The sequence below is a fragment of the Lepisosteus platostomus genome, chromosome 5 (assembly GCF_059453375.1).
Source record: "Lepisosteus platostomus isolate fLepPlt1 chromosome 5, fLepPlt1.hap1, whole genome shotgun sequence".
In the NCBI taxonomy this organism is placed as follows: domain Eukaryota; kingdom Metazoa; phylum Chordata; class Actinopteri; order Semionotiformes; family Lepisosteidae; genus Lepisosteus; species Lepisosteus platostomus.
In genome coordinates this window covers 17,653,010-17,670,050 of record NC_142615.1, presented here as the reverse complement: position 1 = coordinate 17,670,050, position 17,041 = coordinate 17,653,010, and the positions used below count along the sequence as shown (strand labels likewise).

General features: G+C 39.1%; 2 non-coding genes across 2 annotated transcripts; one reads left to right on the top strand and one right to left on the bottom strand.

Annotated features, from left to right (window-relative positions):
• The first annotated feature begins 2,488 nt into the window (after positions 1–2,488).
• On the top strand, positions 2,489–2,562 carry trnat-cgu (transfer RNA threonine (anticodon CGU)). Its single transcript has one exon. It is a non-coding gene; the product is annotated as a tRNA-Thr (tRNA).
• A 1,012-nt stretch (positions 2,563–3,574) lies between these two features.
• Positions 3,575–3,656, bottom strand: trnal-aag (transfer RNA leucine (anticodon AAG)). Its single transcript has one exon. It is a non-coding gene; the product is annotated as a tRNA-Leu (tRNA).
• Positions 3,657–17,041: the final 13,385 nt, after the last annotated feature.

Below are 17,041 nucleotides of genomic sequence, written 5' to 3'. Positions count from 1 at the left end.
AAATTGGATTGCAATCTGATTGGAAGTAACAAACATTGCTTGTTGAAAAAAACTGAATGGAATACGTGATACTGTGTTTATTAAAAGTTACACAGCCGTTAAAATAGATACATGTAAAAGTAAAATGGACGCTGTCATTTCGTATAGTTTTCACTGGGATGTTATTTTGTTCAATCTTTTTATCTGTTATCTACCCGTAGAGTCTACAGTTTTAATCGATAATTTACTACTTATGTCTGTGAAACACAGTGAGAGGGAGCTCCCGTTCCTCATTCAAACTAATCAAAGCTACTGATGAGGAAAGAAAGAGTTGAGTAACTATAAATCATTTCCCACTTCAGGTAAAAAGTGTATAAAACACGATTGTGATTTAGAGAAAAGTTGTCAATGATTTGTTATTATGTCAAAAGTATTTTCTGGTCAGATTTGAGTGTATTTGTTAAATTATATCGAGTTATTAGAACAAAGTTGGTAGCGCCAATCCTCATAGTTAGCATAAAGGCCATGTATTTGGTATGTTAAATGAAATTTGAATTTAATTTTAAATTAAATTAAATTTGAATGTTAAATGAAATGAAATTTGAAATTAGCAATTTAGTTCATGTTCGGTAATAGCCTTAGATTATTTAGCCTTAGGAACAGAAACTGTTCCTGGTTTTCTATATTTATTGGTGTTTTTTTATAATAACCAAAGTGCTCCACATTTTTATATTGCTAGTGAACATTATGTTTTTGAAGAAATACTAATGTGGTCTCGTGATATCGTCGATTTAGATTGTGTTTTACTGAAATGTAGAATATACTAAGGAGAAGACTGAATAAGACATAATGCAGAATATTTTCTTAATGTATAGTTAGAAAAATATTAAGAAGCATTTTTGTAACTTTCAGCTTATATTCTTTGTTATATTGTATTACTGTAAATTGTTTATCCTATATAGAATCACACTAAAAGCCACTGATGAGGAAACAAGTTGAGTGACTGATTATTTAATCATTTCCCTCTTCAGGGGCGCAACACTTCCCCTCTCATGGTGAGATCTCGACTTCTTTAACACCTCTGGATAAGGTTCTTCTGTGGAGCACGCTTCAGACCTCTGCGTACAGCACCCTTGATGTCATTTTATTTTTACAGCATCCGCAATCAGTACAATCAATACAGCAATCATACTGGATTTGACTAGGATTCTGAAATGTCTCTTGCAAAGTTATTCAGGTTTGCTTGAACCTTTAATAAAAAAGTGATCTGAAACTACCCAGCTTACAATCTCTGAGGTAGTTGTCACTAAACTCAGACGTGATGTGCCGTGTGCCTTTACTTTTTTGTGTTCAAGAGTATTCGTTGTGTGAGCTCCTCACTGCGTGTCCTGTACTGTACTGTAATTTCGTTTAGATTATCTACGAAGAGTACAGCGACTAGACAACCTTGAACGTCTATAAGAATGTGTATATATAAAAATGCTAAAGAATATGTAAAGTGATTAACATTTTCTTGATGTCGATTTTCTGATTATGTCTCGGCGTCATTTAATGAATTCTCTTAGTGACAGGTCATTTCTTTCCGGTATTTTATTCTGGTGCTGTTATTGATCGCATACGAAACCTTATTCTCATCAGGAAAATGTCACCTACAAAGTCACTGTGAAACTTGTTTTGGGAAAAGTTTCTTAATATTTCTTTTGATTAGCATGCAAGAAAATTTGATCATAACCTATGGAATTTCCCGCCAGCGTGGAGCTTGAATTCACAACCTTGAGACTCAGTGTTCAAGAGTCACAGAAGAGGTCGGCCTGGTCTTCAGTTTGCCAACGATAAGCTCCGGCAGTGCTCCTCTGTAAAGCAGATTGTTCGGATCGGTTATGTGGGACGGCACTTCGATACTAAGATCGTTTGCAGCACACGCATGGTTTCCCCCTTCACGGAAAAAACATAGACGAAGGAAGCTCTCTTGTCTTGGGCTGCTGACTCCCAGATTTAAAGCGCTCTGGGTGCCAGCTAAGTCTCTAACAAGCACACTATAAAGACAGGAATTACACTTTGCTCACGTCACTCATGGAATGGCGAGGCTACTTGTTCCAATATTATCTAGTCTCACCTCATATGGTGCTGATTCCTGGTTTTCATTTAAGAAAGAGCACTGCAAACAGTGCAAAACGTGTGATGAAAGAAGTCTTTTCCCCCCTTTGTCTAAAGCAGAACACAGCGGAGTCATGCCGAGGGTTGTGAGATCAAGATTTCAGTGGAGCACTGTCGTCTACGTCTTTAGCTACATGAGTTGGACATCCTCTTGTACACGGAAAGCAGATTGAGATCCTCTGACATGAAAAGTGCCAGATAAAAGCCATTTCTCATCCTTTCTCTTAGTGGTGGAGCTATCGCATGTAAATGAGGCAACTTGCAAGGCGAGCAGGCTCGGTGCACACCGAACGCAGATGTCTCAGAGCAGTTGAGACGTGTCCAAGTGGCTGTCAAAGGACAGCACTTTGCCGGCGCCGTGGCTAAGTTGGCTAAAGCGCCTGTCTCGTAAACAGGAGATCCTGGGTCCGATTCCCAGTGGTGCCTTTCTTCCTGTCTTACTGTACAGAATTTATCCTTATTGTCAAATCCCATGCCTTTTAATTCAGGTGAATGCAAGTGTTCGTTTCCTTTCTGGAACAACTTGTTTTGAAAGAAATCTATACAGCTTGCGAAAGATGAAACACAAATCTTGCTTATCAGTGAAGAACAGGTACTCCCAGCACTCCAGCTAATACCAGCAAAGTTTTTTTTCACCCTAACCCAGAGAATGGAGAAAAGCGAGGCGCCTGTGGCTCTGCAGTGTAATCAGTTCGCGAGTTCGGCGGTTAGCTGAAAGAGTGGTAAATGGAGCTCGCCCCAGCCCGTCCTTATTCTTTTAAAGAGGATAAAAGATTAACTTCGCCGCCTTTACTACCAGCTTTAAAAGACTGCCATGGGCACGGAAAAAAACACACTACAGATGACTTTTCTGGAACCGAAGCAGAGATTCCTTTACGAACCAACTGATAAAGCTCAGCCAGTGAATACTGTTAACAGAATGTGAAAGCACGATCAACTTTGTAACTGCAACCACAGGAAAAACAGCAAGAAGCAGGCTCCATTCCCCATTTAAATCTGCCGTGCGAGGCATGCTTTTTGCACGCATGAAGTAAATCCCACGATCGCTTTTGAACTTGGACAAAGTACTTCCAAAGGAGCGCTATGCGCAAAGATTTAACAAGCTCAACCCCCGCCGACGATTTCGTGTGAAGAAGCAGAACATTCAAGTTTCACAGACAGAAGCAGCACGCCAGCACAGCCAACATTAAAAGGGAGGGCACACTACGATTTGCATTGACACAAAAGTGATCTGGGCAGACGTCGTTCCCTGCTTAACGCAAAAAGTGGTAAAGCGCTTTTGGGTTGAGAGGACGCAAGAAGGTTTTTGTTTTGTGCCTTGATGTCAAGCTGAAAAAGTATCTTTAAACACTTTGCTTAGTTTCTCGAGAGACTGCCAAAAAGCAGTTCCCTCCCTTTCGTCTGAAGCCAGCTGAAAGGGGGTCTCGACAGAAGCACCTGGCAGCGGTGGGATTCAAACCCACGCCCCCGAAGAGACTAGAGCCTTAATCCAGCGCTTTAGACCACTCGGCCACACTACCCTATGTGCGCTGTCTCTGTCTCATTACTTGCCCGGAGGAAGCCGGGTGGGTTTTGCTCTTGTTGCCCTACTCAGTGGCGTTATGACCGTGGAACCGACTGCACCTGCTTTTTCTGAGATGCTTCCCCTCTCATGGCGAGATCTCGACTTCCTTAACACCTTTGGATAAAGATCTTCTGTGGAGCATTTTTCAGACCTCTGTGTACAGCACCCTTGATGTCATTTTATTTTTACAGCAGCCGCATCCGGAAAGTTGTGTCTTTTACGTTTTATTTGAACAACAAAACTACATACAATACAAACAAGAGCACATATAACGTATCAAGAAAATCATCAAGGGCACATGCTATAATACAATTACACTTTATGAGAAACGATTACACAAAGGTATTTGGGTCTGCTTGAACCTTTAAAAAAAGTGATCTGAAACTACCCAGCTTACAATCTCTGAGGTAGTTGTCACTAAACTCGGACGTGATGTGCCACACATGTGCTGTGTGCCTTTACTTTTGTAAAAAACTGGTATCGGGAAAATTAAATTCGAAACCCAAAACAGTAACATATTTAAGAGTAAATGCCTCCTAATAGCTAGCAAGCGCTCCTAGTTAGTAAAGTTGTTTGTGTCCCTGCCTGTCACGCGGGAAACCGGGTTTTGATTACCGACGGGGAGACAGCTAGTTTTTTTATGATCAGATTCCATTCTTTAATGCTGTGTGTGAGAGTTTACGTAACTTTCCTTTTCTCACATTTTCTGACGACTATTCCGAAGGAGCGCCCTGTCAACTCCTAATACTTTTCAAAAATCTGCCTGCATGTTTGATTAGTTTTGTTTTACTTAGAAAAAGTTCAATATTGATCATAACTAAAGAAAATTATGATCAGAAACAAAAACAAAATGTTGAAGATGCAACTCGATCTTGAATCAGAGCTGTGTGACATGGGCTTCTGTTCTGATAGGGTTGTACGAGAAACAGGAGGAATCTCTTCTCTCCTATGGAACATGAGCTGAACCAGGAATGAGACATGTCATATATCAACGCATGACCTACATCGTAAAACTAAAACTAAAATAAAAACTAACATTAAGTTATCAGAGACATCCATTTATATACAAACAAGAGACAGACAAAGCAATAATTCTACATTAACTTGTCCTGCACTGATCAGACTAATTGAAATGGTCTGATTCAGAGCCTGTGCAGCTCGTGCTAATACAACAACACCAGTATTGAACCCCAGCACCATACTGACTACTGAGCACAAGTTCAGCTGCTCTCCAGCTTTGTTACGCACGTTTTTTTATTGCAAATGGAGCTGATCTCCAGACAGTACAGTGTTAGTCGGCAGCCTCTACTAGTAATACATCGCCCCTGTCCAAAATCTCTAGGTAAAAAAAACACATTTTATACATTTGTCTGTTTAAAGATATAATCTCTTTAAAAAAGACAAAGGGTTTGTGTGTCAATTGTTTCAAATTAATTTCGAACGCAAAGAAAAGAAGTTTATACTTCTCTCTTGTAGTAGTAAAGCATTTTGATTTAAACTGAACAATATATTAAATGTTTCATCTATACACTTACGATTAACATAGGCAGCCCTGAACAGATTGCGGAAATCAAATATACAGATGGATTCAGAGTGTGCTTTCCATGTTTTGTGTAACATTTTCCTTTGATAGGGCGGAGTTGTTTTTAAAATCTGGATTAAATAAAAAGGAGTGACGTCAGTGTAAAACAGCTTTCCTTCATGGGGAACAACAGTTGTGTTCCATATTTCTAATTATTTTGGTTTCAAGATAGCAATTTAGTATGAAACATAAAAGCCAGCTGGATAAATCTGTTACACGTCATTTACAATGGTCTTTCAACTAATAGCCCGTGCAGGGATCAAACCCCAACTGTTGGTACGAGTTGCATAAGGCTCTGCAACATGCAGATGAGAAACTAACCTCCGCTTCTTCATTATATACACAGTGAGCTATATTTTACCTTAGTGTCGGTATACTAAGATGTTTTGGTAACGAGGAAGGAGGGACAAAGCAAATTGGCAGAATGTGTGCTATTTTGTTGACTACAAGTCCTCACATGCCAGAGGGTCAATATTAAAAAAAACGTAACAGTATAATCTCTTGTACTTCACAATTTAATAGTGTCTGTTACATTGTGTCTCACACCTCAGTCTCAGAATTGTGAGACGAGTTTGTAATCAGGAGGGAGGGCCATAGCAATTCAGCATAAATTGCATTCACCTTTTCCCAATGCATTCTCACATGACATTTTCTCACATGCTCAGAGGGTCATATTTTTAAAATGGTATCATAAAATGTCCTGAAGTTCAGGATTTTGACAGTCTGTTATATTGTGTCTCACACCGTGATGTCAGAAATATGAGATTATTTTAAAATCAGGAGGGAGGGCCCTAGAAATATAGCAAACATTGCATTTACCATTTGACAATGTATTCTCTCATGCCATGTTCAGAGGGTCGTATTTAAAAAACGGTACAGTACAATGTCCTGAAGTTCAGGATTTTGATAGTCTTTTCCATTGTCTCTCACACATCTGTGTCAGAAGTTTTAGACATTTTTATAACCAGGAGGTAGGTTCGATCACCCTCTGCTCATCCTCAGTTAACCATATAGTCTCATATGCCATGTTCTAAATATCCCATTTAAAACTGCTATATTAAAATTTCTTGTAAAATGCAAGAGTTTGAGACTTTTTATGATCAGAAGGCAAGGTCGTGAAAAATATGCAGAAAGTGCCAGTGAATTTACATTTTGCCTTTGTCTTATTTACTCGTGGTATAACATGCCAGTTTGTTTTATTGTGAGTTGTGTTTCTGAAATGTGTTTCATACAAAAATGCAATTTGGACAGTCTCTACTTACATATTCCCCTTTACTGAGGAAATGTACAGTAATACATCCGGATAAGTCTTTTTAAAAATGACTGTAGAGAGCCATCTACAGGCGAAAGACAACATAACATCACAGCAGCAGCATTTAAGATGGAACGAAAAACGCAAAGCAGCAGCTGGCGAATAAGAAGCCAACTTCAGCCTCGTTAATGCAATAGCATTAGGTGACGTGGAAAAATATTTCTTGCTCTGAATCTTAACATTTTTATAGGAGGTGTTCTAGGACTTCTTGCCTCAGAAAAAAAAAAACTGCCAGTACATCACTTATTTTTACTCCATCAATAGCAGCAGTGTTAAGAGTACTGAGCCCTAAGTGTAGGTCCTATCATCATATAAAAAGTCAAAAGTATCGACTGCATTCAACTGATAAAATGTATCTTCTATGAGAGTTATATCTTTATCCAAAATACATCGGAAACAAATTTGCACGTTTTTTTGGGGGGATCCTGAAGACTGAGACTCAAAACTTTTTTTTCCTTCTTTCCAGAAGGAAGGATTATTCAGATGCAAACATTGTCCCAAAATCAATGTACTCTCCATTGATATTCAAATCCTCAAATTCTTCATCTGAACGTTGATATTGAAATATGATATCGTACAAATTGTGGTTTTCTTTTTAAAGCAAATTTTATGCTTTAAATTAAATAAATTGTATTTATTATGAATGTGCTGGAATTTTTTCAGTACTTCAGTACAGGGTTCTGTCATTTTAGATGTTATGCTGTTCCTGTCTGATTTATCAAAATGTGTCATTTAAATCTCCAGTCATTTCTATATCAGTCTGAAGGCCTTGCAGTAAAGACTGCAATTCATCCAAAAATGCCAAGTTTCCCACTGGTGATACATACAAGGAAATTAATGTATATTTTCCCCTCAAATCAACAAATTTAAAATCAAATACCTCCCTCATCTGCAGGTGGAGAGAATAACGTCAGAATAAATACAGGTTTAAAAGTCAGGAGCATTGATAGTCCTATTTTAAAATTACACTAAAATGCTCACAATATATTAAAAAACTCTGTAAAATGCAAAAAAAATAAATAAAATAAGGTAAAAAGAAATAATACACAGTTATAAAGCTCAGGAATTATCAATGTGAAGTTATAATGGGTTGATTGTGTTTCATGTGATTTAAAAAATAAAATGTTTGCAAAAAATCCACTTACAATATGCTACAAAAATGGCAAGAATACTTAACCTTTTACTACCAGTGACATATTTAGCCAATGTCTGCCTGGAATTTCCTCCCCCTTAAACATTTGTTATATCTCTGCAGCAGAACATAGCAGGAGCCTGGTTCAGGTCTTAAATTGAAGCTAACCCCCTTGGCTTTGAGTGTGAATAGTCAAATTTCTTATATTTCTTAATGTGTCCACTCAGCAGACAAACATATGACAAAAAACAAAACAAAACAGCTGGCGAACATTTTTTTTGGTCTTCAGAGGTCAGATTTTTCAACTATATGCATGTCAAGGGCCTGGGAATGATTTCAAAATCTTGTTCTAGGTGGCTACTAGCTTGGATAAAAATTTGGGACAAATTGATCAATTAGAAAAAATTCGACATCATGTTTTGTGAAGACTGGACCTGGAATGAAATTGCACGCCTATAATAAAATATCATAACAATATTGAAAATAATAAGAATAAAAACCATTGCAATTGCTATAAAAACCTTAAGACACTGCTAGAGAACCTTTATCTGCTGTTATGCAATGAAAAAAAACCTCAGAGTTGCCTTCTGGTGTGAACAAAAAGGAGCACTGATAAGAAACTGATAAAAAACTGATTGATTATCCCTTCTGAGTCAATGATTGACAGCTAAAAATGCAGCCTGAAGCTTCTAGAGGTATCTCACCCCCTAAGGGCTCTGAATGGCTGAAAATACAAAGAATGACAGCGGTTTTTACCAATCAAATCGCCTTATTTCTGGCGCTCATTCTTCAAACATTTTATACGTAATCAGTAACATTTACTAGTCTCTAGCTCTTGAGATAAACTAGTCTGGGTTATTTTATATATATCTATATATATATATCATGCTCCAGAATAAGGTAAAAACATGGGATATATATATATATATTTGCTGGGTTTTGCTTTTGTGGTTTTGTTGGTAAAGATGTATGATATTGACATGCTGTGCTTGCTGGGTTGCCGTGTGTTTTTATTGGGATTCTGCTAGTTCATTAATTTATTGGTTTATTGCATAATGGTGTCATGTCTGTGGAAACAAACTTTATGGTTTTGTTGTGGTGATATTTGAGAATACGTGCATGTGAGAAAATTTGTGGAGCAGTTTCAAACAAACGTTGTTTATCTCGCGTTTATCTTAAAAATAAAAAGTGTCATCTGGGGAGACAGGAGTGGTCCTCGGTGACCGCGATCCGGACTAAGTTAACAGGTGTGTAATTTAAAAAAAAATAAAACAAGTTAAAAATAAATGCTAAATGGGTTTAACATTCAGGAATGTAATTGGTCAGATGCTTACAATAAGTGACGCTGGTGTTTCGTGTGATTTATTCAAAAAAATATTCATTTTAAAAACGGCAAGAGCTCGTATGAAAATATTTTTACACGTTTATGCCTACGAGCAGAAATAACTTCCTGCTTTCAGCGCTTTTTTTGTTTTTGCTTGTAACCTCGATCAGAGAAACCCAGTACTGACTCACAGAAACACCCCGGAGTTTCTGTGTTTCTGGGATTTAAGAGGGATGTATGCAGCGGTGTTACTAGTCTGGAAGGAGGAGACGCGCATTCCGCACGGGGAGCGAAGAGCAATGAGCCGCACCTGTCCTATATAACCGCTGAGCACGGACACACAGAGTCTCCAGCCAGTGCTGGAGATTTATGATTTCAATGTTTTTTTTTTCCTTTTGAGCAGAAGATGGATTTCTTCCTCTAGTTAAAGTTATTGGAGTTGTGGTTACTATGCTAGACCGTCGGGAATAGCGCTTTTATTTATTTATTTTTATCAAGCAGTCTGCTGTATACTGTACGTGAAATAAAGATAAGAGTGCTTCTTGATACTTCACAAGAGTATACATAATTCACTAGCTGTATTAAAAAAAATGAACTGGAAGAAAAGCAATAGGGCTGGAGTTTATAGACTGTGATGCAAATACGAGAGTAGGAAAGGAGGGGACTAGTTCAGGAGCACAACCGGCCCTCTCCTGCCCATTCTCCCACCAGGGTCTGTTGTAACCCAGTGTGAAATTCAGCTCCTTGCAGTTCAGCTTTTGATCACTCAGCTGCTTTGCCCTGGGAATATGGGGCAAATAAAGGAGATAGCAACCAGACTAGAGGGGGAGTTTTTATTCCTAAGGGATGACTTGTTTTACAACAGCAGACAACTTAAAGAAACAAAAACCTCTGTTCTGCTGCTCCAGGTTGGTTCCAACGGGAAACAATGTGTCCAGGAGCTCATGAACAGTAATTAGGGGTTGTTTCCACAAGGGGGGCTGGAGTAAGTTAGATGTCAAGGGCAATAAAACTCATTAGACCTAATTGACCAGTTAAAGTGAGTTGTTCTGCTTTCTGCACAGAAACCAGTGCTCTCTTCTCAATGTGTGGGTGAGTCTGTCAGTGATATAACAGCTAGGCAGGACTGCCACTGTGGTCTATTTCATCACCTGTGACCCCATCTTCCAAAGACAACAGTCCAATCTAGCATAGAGTGTCCCGGACTGCTCCGTCAGTGACAGTGAGAGGTTTATCTTGTCTCTTGCTCCACCAGAATGTAACAAATAGTGACCCCTTAATGGAGGAAACTTTAGCTTTTGTAGGTAATTATACCACTTGACAATGTTACAGGTGTTGGGGGGGGGACCCCTAGTGATCCCACAGTCTCACATAGACAATGGCCAGTCTACACAAACCTCCAGTCAACACAGCCCTGACCCCTGTTATGTCACCCAGGTCTACACTGTGAGACAATGATTATGAAAATAGTCAAGTCTTGATAAATGGAGTATATTATCTATTTATTATACCTTTACATTGTGACAAAAACAAATTTCAAGTCCATTATGAGCACACACAGCATATTAAAGATAAGTCTCTGCACTGTAAAGGAATCTCAGTTCACTTATAAAAACTTTAGCTAATAAACCTGAAATGTCATTTCTTTTACTGCTTGTTCTTTAAGGTACTAACTCATTGACATTATGTACATTAAAATAAGACTATTCACAAAGAAAAAGCATTTATCACAAATGTATCATGCCAAATAAACTCTAGTAATCAAGAGCAATTAAGAAAAGGAAACAAAACCATCTTTTGAGGATGCCAGATAGAAATGTAAACACACACTCACACGTGGGGCCAATCTTACCAGAAATCAATTAACCCACCAATAATCTTGGACTGATGTCTGAAAACCAGAGCAAACAGTACAATATTGAGGTACTAAAGCTATTAGTAGAACAGATCTAGCTTCTCAACATAATACTTATGTCTGAACTTCATTGAATAGTGACACTTCAATCTTTCATATTCAATATTTTTCACAAAATCAACAGCTGAGAACAGACCGCCATGTACCTTTATCCAGTGGTTTTTAGAGCAGAGACATCCGTGTGGGCAAGAGTTCTTTCCCTGAGGTCCACTGCACGTCAGCTAGCCACGTTCTGGCTGGGTCGTGTGTACTCCTGGGAACGTCGCCTGTAATGAATATTGGAGACTTTGTACAAATTAATAATGTGAGCATATTAATATGATTTGTGTTGAGGCCAAACATAGACAGTCACTGTTAAAACTTGAATTCAACCTCCAGTGTCTGATTTTGAAATGCTGATCATCACCCGTCTTCTGGCTTCTAGATGCACGTGTTAATGGATATTTCTTGTCTTCTTTTTTTTCCCCCCATATGCTCTTCTCTGTATCATTAAGTACTTCTGGGTCATTTCATGTACCTCGTGGCATCTTGGCTGGTGGTGAATGGCAGGCAGCTGCTCTAAAAATAACATGCCTATTAATATGATGTTGAAGACAAAACCAAAACAATACAACTTTGTTTTGCACTTTAAAATTTATCACAAGCTTGTCATATTTACAGTCATCAACTGACTTAGGCTGCTGTTCCTGTGAAAAATGTCCTTTGTTTAAGAAAGATTCAATTTAAAATCTTTAGGTTTTAAATATAAACCACTGGCAATATGGTAATCACTTTTACAACTTTTAAGAAGTTGCAAGATAGCTCTACAACTATGTTGTCCTTAACCTATTCAGAAACTACCACTAATATTGTAAGAAATTGTTCTCTAGGCTCTAGATCTTGTGGGCTCTGTTCTCGATGAATTGGAAAGGTGTCGTTCATGAAGTCCAGTACTCTGTCGATCTCTCTCTTACCAAGAGACTACCCATCTAACGCTGCAGGAAACTCCAGTGCCTGGTCTTGGAATGCTGTGCTATTCAGATTCTGTCAATAAATTTCAAGAATGGTTCACCTTTTTGTTTACACTGTGGCATTTCTTTGCAGTAACAATTGAGTGGGATAGTTATCTGCCTTCTATACTCTCCTGAAAATCATGTATCTTTTTAGCAGTCCCATATCCCTTCCTTATATCCTTGCTGATGAGAATGAGAAATGCTATTTTCAAGACATTAACACGAATATAATTTTTACATTAATTCAAAGGTACAAGAAAATGAATATCTTCAAAATATGCACTTTAATATACTTACTTAGTTTCTTTTTTGGAAATGGTCAGTGAACCAACCACTCCAGAGCTTGTCCTTCACCTTGAAATGATTTCCTGGAAATGCTGTAATCACAGAGGAGCTCTTCTCCCCTCAACAATGTCCCTTTTTGTCACAGAAAGAATTATGACAGGCTGTTCGTTGATTATAAATGACTTTCTTACAGCCCTTACATTGTCTTTTCTCTTTGATGGATTTATCCATCTTCCGATTTGCCTCCTTATCCAGGAGGCAGGCTCAGTGTTTTTCACGAGCATCAATGCAGTTTTTGTGCAGGTTCATCTGAAAAGAAAAGACATCTCATCTCTCCCTGTGAGCTTCAGCAGTTGTCTTTGTGATGACCTTGCCATTGTTATCACACACCACCTCTCCCTTCTGGAAACACCTGGAAGTCACAAACTTCTTCCCCTTCACAGGATCGTCAGTGATGCTCAGGCCTCCCCAGATTTGATACTTTATCAACTTTTTAATTTGCATGTCATTTGGTGGCAGTCCTGTGTTGGGCTTCCAATTCTCTAGCACTTCGACACTGTTGATACATTGGCTGACCAGTCCATCTTCTTCGTCTCCTTTCACAGCTGCTGACCTGGGCATTACAGCGTAGTTTAGTGAAGTAAAGATGAAACGGCTTATAAAACACAAATAAAATGCAATTAAGGTACATTCCAGATTTTCTTAAATACTGTACATGATTGGAGCTATGCAGGTGGAGGTCTTTTGTTTGGTATTAACATGGATTTTAATTGGCTTCTATGAAAATTGGCCTTGGTGTGATTGAGTCCTGTGATGGACTGGTGTCACATTATGGGTGATACAGTACTTTGCATCCACTGCTTGCCAGGATGGTTCCAGTTCTACCACAACCCTGAATTGAGTGGATGGGTATATCAATGTAGCCATCAACTTGCATGTTCCCCTTCTTCACTAAATGTAAAGGAAGCCAGCTGCTGTTTTAGGTTTTGTGCTCTTTAACAGGAATTATGACCATTTTTGTGCCCACTTGTTGAGACAACACTTTCTTTGCACCCATTTCTCGAACTGTAATAGCGAGAAAATAAAAATGAATACACCAAACTGTAAAAATCCCATATATGTAATTTATTACTTTTGTTGTATGAAAGTATCCTTACTCTCATGTTCTTTACCACCCCTGGGTGCTGCAGGTGCTTCAGGTGGAGAAAGGCCTGCAGGTAATACAGTACAAGAAGCTGCTCAGGCAAGGTGATGTCTTGCCCAGTCTGTGCAACACATCTCTCTTTGCAACCATCAACACCTTCCAGCAATCCTTCGTACTTGGTTCTGGACTCTGCAACTGTCTATATCTGTGGGAGAAATTCGTACTCATCAACTTTTTTTGTATTCCAATTAAAAGTACAACTGAAAGAAGTTTTATAATGAAAATGACCTAATTTTAGTAATCTCTTGGCAACATTCTTACTGTTCTTCTTCTGAATATCCTTTAGGATACTTTGGAAGTTGATGATGAGGTTAGCCAGGCTGGGATCCTCTACTTTCACACTGATATCATTTAGGATGTAGCCCAGAAAATGGTTTATGTTCTTAATATAATTAGCAATGATTTGGTGAGACAGTCCAGTGGTCTTCATTTGGTTACAATAATTGTTGTTTTGGATAGGCCCTTTACAAAGTTTAAGGAAGATGCAGATGGATCCATAAAAACAGGAATCTGGAAACATTTTCTACCTGATAAATGTAGAGTCACTATGTTTATGGCTGAGATTTCACATGGGTGAATTTTAAGCTAAGGAGTAAAAACATGTGCTATGGAAATATCACTGCTCAATTTTAAATGCCTTTAAAAAATAAATACCTCCTGAGAGCAATCTGCCACTCCAAGATCCTTGGTAAGGTCCTGTTTAAACCCAGCCAGGTGAGGAGCATCCAGGGAGTGCGTTCTGTCCAGTCCAGCCTGGGTCACCATCTTCCTGAAAGCCTGCTGATGGCTTTTAAGAACTGGGGGGACAGAAGGAATACAAAATACACATTTAATCATTTTTACTTCTAAGACAAACTAGAATACAAGTATAAAACAAAAGATACATTTGGAAAAAATAGAAAGTTCTCCAGAACTCACATCTTCCCCTTCCTCTTCCACTTCAGTCTCTGGCATCTCTTCCTCCTGGACAGCAGCCTCTTGCTCAGGGCATCTGGACCACTGGTATATCATTTTAACATACCCTTACATAAAGGTAAAGGTTAGAAATGAAACAGAAGAACCCTTATAAATTCTAAATATCTTACCTTGCTGATGTGTCTTCAAGATTCCACATAAAACAGTCCATGGACTCCGCCAGTCTCACATTCTCACCACACATGAGCCCTATGCTCTTGCAATCCCCGACCTGCCGATTCCTCAAGTGATTCAACAAGTCCTTCCTGGCCTGGAGAAGGACCTTGCTGATCTCCTCTGCTGAGGCTCATTTCATACACACCCTCTTTAGGTGAAGAGGAAACTGGTCAAATGTCTTCAGGCAGGTCTTGCACACCAGAGGAATCCTCATGGGTCTCTTTTGAAAATAAATAACTTTTGTCTAAAGGAACAAGTCAAGACTGTTTCAGTTTCTTAACCGAGCCTTAATTTTCTCTCCAATAGCTTCACCATATTGTTTATTGTATTTTTATCAGAATTATACCTTGCTCTAAAATAATGACTTTATAAAACAACTTAACTCTTACTTGGTCTTGTTCGCAGTCTTTCCAGTAGAAGTCGTTGTAGAATTTAAAAACTGCTGTGATAATTTGATCTGCCCGAGTGTCCTTCCCTAACCCAGTATTGATAGTTTGTGTACTGTAGGGTCCAAAGGTGGTGTTCTGCAATTTCCTCCCATAATGTTTCTTTGATCAGTTGGAAGTAAGTGTGAAAGCTTCCTCCCAGTGGGGAAGCTCAAGATCCTCTAGTTGTATGACAGATTTTCGTCGTAGTGCTCTTCGAGGATCTGCAGTGTGGTGTGAAGCCAATTTTTGGCATTGCTTACCAGCTTCAGATATGTGAGTTTAGGTGGCTTGGCAGGTTTTATGAGTTCCTCGGTCTTCCGTCGTAGGCTGGCGGGTGCTCGGTTCTCCCGTCCAATAAAACTGCTGTGTTTTGTAAATGGTGGACTGTTTGGATCATTTTGTAGATGATCCTGGTTCCTTGGTGGAAGGTATCCTGTCTGACATGTTTGCTGTGTAGGCAGTGTGGAGGGTGACCATATGGTTGCGTGCATTGTCAACTCTGGATTGATCCATACTTACCATTTAAATGCCTAAAGCTTAGTTGACACCGTTAGGTTTCCACTGTTAGGCAGCTTTAACTCTGTAGAATCTGTGGCTCCATAGGAAGACTATCTTGCCTTTCTGTGTGTCGCTATGTTTCTGCCTGGGTCTTCTTCAGGCATTGTTCTGGAACACTGTGTCCATGCTGGCTTGTTTTTATCCTGTTTTGTAAGGGGCAGTGTGTTGTAGTTCCTCCTAGGGGGCTAGTTTGTATCCTATGGTCTGTGTTCCTCCTGTACGTTTCTGTATGAGTAGGTGCAGTTTCAGTTGGTGAATGGGTTTCTGCTTTCTCTGGTGGGGATTATGCATGGACCATTAACATCTCAATAGGCAATCAGGGTCTTTTGTTTTCCTCCCTAGTAGGACTGTGCAAGCTGTGTGAGTTTCCATAGCTGATTGGTTTCAGTTATTCTTCTGTTTGTTGCGTGTTAGTATGGTGAAGAGTTCCAGTCCCTGTAGGATCTGGCTAGTTAGGAGAGGGGAACGAAGCTCCTTCTCCCAGACTTTATCCGAGAGGGGACCATCTGGGACAAGGAGAGGACTCTCCTTCCAACGACTAAAACCCTCCCAGTTTTTCTGATGTACAGGTCTTGTGTAAAGATAGTATTAAGTCTTTTGATCCACTCCCTTTCCTTTTTCTTTCTTTCTGTCTCTGTCCAGTTGGGGTTGCTTTCCAGTCCCGTGGTTCCTGATGTACCTGTGTTGTGTCAGCTGGGTTCGGATGGAGTTACCCGTTCCCCCCACATAGGTCACCCCGCACTTTTTGCACTGGATGCTGTAGATGGCGTTATTGATGTTTTCTGAGAGTGCCCTTTGCAACTGGAAGATTTCTTTAGTTTCTTTGTTTTGGATAGTTGTTTTCTGTTATGAAATGTTTGGCTCTTGGTGTATATGATCTGTTGTGTACAGGTTTTAGCTTGCTTTGGTCTAATTAATGCTAAAGGTTTTTGTTTTTTTCTGTGTGCAGATATGATTTTGTGCTCCCTCAGTATGTTTGTGTTTTCTAATATCATGGTTTTTGGTTGGTTTTTATGCTGAGTTGAAAATATGATGTGTTGAGGGGTATTTTTCTGTCATCTGGAGTTTTTCTATTTAGAAATGTTTGTGCCACATTTTTGAGGAAACTTTGTGTGTATCTTCTCTGGCATAAAGCTTGGAAGAGTGTTTATTTGGCTTCCTCAAAGTCTTGTTGTTGTGTACAGATTTTGTGGAAGTGTAGGAGTTGTGATTTTACCAGTCCTTTGAAAGTATGTTTTGGGTGGAAGCTATCCTTGTGCAGTAAGCCGTGTGAATGTGTCTTTGAAAAATACCTTGATGTCCAGTTTGTCTGTGTTGTTGAAGGAAGAAACTTTGTATGTGGTGGTGTCTAGGAAGTCTATCAGGCTACCATGCTTGGTGTATTTGAGTTTAATGGACCTGTGGTGTGTGTTGAGGGTGTTAATGATTTCTTGTAAGGCTTGATATGTGCTGCCTATATGTTTATTTTTTATATCTTT